Raw genomic sequence first — 2,609 nt, forward strand, 5'->3', positions numbered from 1 at the left:
GTTTCAAAGCTTTGTTGTGGTGTTCTTTGATGATATTCTTGTTTTCAGCGAGAATCGTCAACAGCATGAGCAACACTTGGAGCAAGTGTTTAACCTTTTGAGAGAAAATGAATTGTACGTCAATCCTGAAAAGAGTTCTTTCTTTCAAAACGAGATTGAATACTTAGGCCATATAGTGTCCACCACTGAAAGAATCCATGTGGATCCTAAGAAGATTGAGTGTATAGCCTCTTGGTCTATACCTTGAGACATTCATGACCTTAGATCTTTTCTAGGTCTATGTAGTTACTATAGGAAGTTTGTCAAGAATTTTGCTTATATTGCACATCCTTTGACAGAACTTCTCAAGAAAACTACATTTTTCCATTGGACCGAAAGTCAAGATAAATCTTTTCTAGTACTCAAGGATGCATTAACTCATGCACCAGTTCTTACACTACCTGACTTTCAAAGACCATTCTTTGTGGTAGTAAACTGATGCTAGTGGCAAAGGTTTTGGTGCTGTGCTTATGCAAGACAACCATCCTATTGCCTATGAAAGTCGAAAGCTAAAACCTGCTGAAACAAATTATAGTACATATGACAAGGAATTAGCAGCAGTTGTGCATGCCTTGAAGATTTGGAAGCATTACCTAATGGGTTCAGAATTTCTTATCAAGACTGATCAACAAAGCATTAGGCATTTACTTTCGCAACCCCTTATTTTAGATAGGCATATCAAATGGGTATCTTTCATACAAAGTTTCCAACCCATGATTCAATACCAACCTGGAAAGGAAAATGTTGTTGCCGATGCTTTCAGTAGAAGACCTCATATCAACAACATTTCCGCTATTGAAAGTGAACCATTTGTACTTATGAAAGAAACTTATGAAGTAGATCCAGATTTTTCTGAGATATGGATCAAATTGCGTGAAAACAATTGGACACCTCAAGGAAATTATTCTCATAATGATGGCTATCTTTTCTTTGAGAAAAGATTATGTGTTACTCAACCCTATAGACAACTTATCTTGGAAGAGATGCACCAACCACCATTCATGGGACACAGAGGAGTTTCCGCAACACTTCAAATAGTTTCTCGAGAATTCTTTTGGCCTCATTTGAAAAATGATGTAGGAAAATTTTTAGCTGAGTGTAACATTTGTCAAGCAATTAAAAGCTACAAAGGCAGAGCTTTGGGATTGCTTATGCCTTTACCCATTCCAGACCGACCATGGGAACAAGTGTCTATGGACTTCATTATAGGCTTTCCTATTACTTCTAGTCATCATGACATGATTTGGACAATAGTGGACAGGTTTAGTAAGCAAGCCTATTTCATTCCATGTAAAAAGACACTGACTTCTCAGCAAGCTGCGACCATATTTGTCAAGCAAATCTTTGTTCATCATGGTCTACCCAAAGTGATAGTTTCTGATAGAGATTCCAAATTTTGTAGTCACTTTTGGATTGCTCTTTTCTCAAACTATGTTTTTGACTTTTTAGGATATTTTTAGATGCTTTTGGGGGTTTTTTAACGTTATAGTGATGCTTAGCAACACTCTAATGCCATTATTATCAACTCAATGCTTCAAAAAATGCTATTTTTGAGATTAATGGATAAATTAAGCTACATATGGCAAAAAATATAAAAAATGCACAAATTTCCTTATTGATCTAAGGCCAATGTTCAGGGCAATGATGAAATCAACCAAATGGAGAGATGACTAACCTCAATTACACTTGGGAGAACTTGCTCTTTATTCCATCACTCTCATGAGACAAAGAATAGATTGAATTAATCAACAAAAAATTTAAAATAGCTATAGTTAGAAAGAAAGCCTATTGTAATCACACAAATCCACTCTTAAACACACGTCACATACACAAATACTCTAATCACTCAAAATCCTACTCTAGAACACATTTCCCTAAAATTTAACCAAGGATTTGCATCCAAGGTCATGATTAAGTGGGAGAAATCTTTATGAAGAGAAGTCCTTTTGTGTATGAGTAGCATGGGTGCCCCGAAAGATCCTAGATTCCACATTGAGAATGAATCATATATAGCCAAATGGTTAAGAGATGGCTTACATAGGTTTAGTAGGCTTCATGTAAGTGTGGGCTAATATATCCATATTGGGCCGCACACTAAGGATCTACAGAGAGAGATGTTCTTGGGACACATGGTCCTTGAGTTGCGAGACTTGAACAGGTGCAAAAAAAAAGCCTCGAATGGGTTTGGAATTACACCAAGACCATGCACCAACACCATATGTTGATTGTTTAGTCTAATATTACCCTAGTCTAGTGATGTGGTTGGACTCAATGTGTAGGGAATCCACCTACCAAATGACCGTCCTAACGCAATGTAATATAGACATGTTTGACAACTTCCATTTATTAGGTCTAGTTGGACTCAATGTAGGGTGGCTAACTAGAATCTACCAAATGACCGTCCTAAGGCAATGTAATATAGACATGTTTGACAGCTTCCATTTATTAGGTCTAGTTGGACTCAATGTAGGGTGGCTAACTAGAATTCACCTACCAAATGACTGTCCTAAGGCAATGTATTTATACATGTTTTGACAACTTCCATTATATTAGATTATCACTTTGAGAAC

Source organism: Cibotium barometz, chromosome 50, assembly GCF_041138505.1.
Source record: "Cibotium barometz isolate CiBa-2024 chromosome 50, ASM4113850v1, whole genome shotgun sequence".
Classification (NCBI taxonomy): Eukaryota; Viridiplantae; Streptophyta; class Polypodiopsida; order Cyatheales; family Cibotiaceae; genus Cibotium; species Cibotium barometz.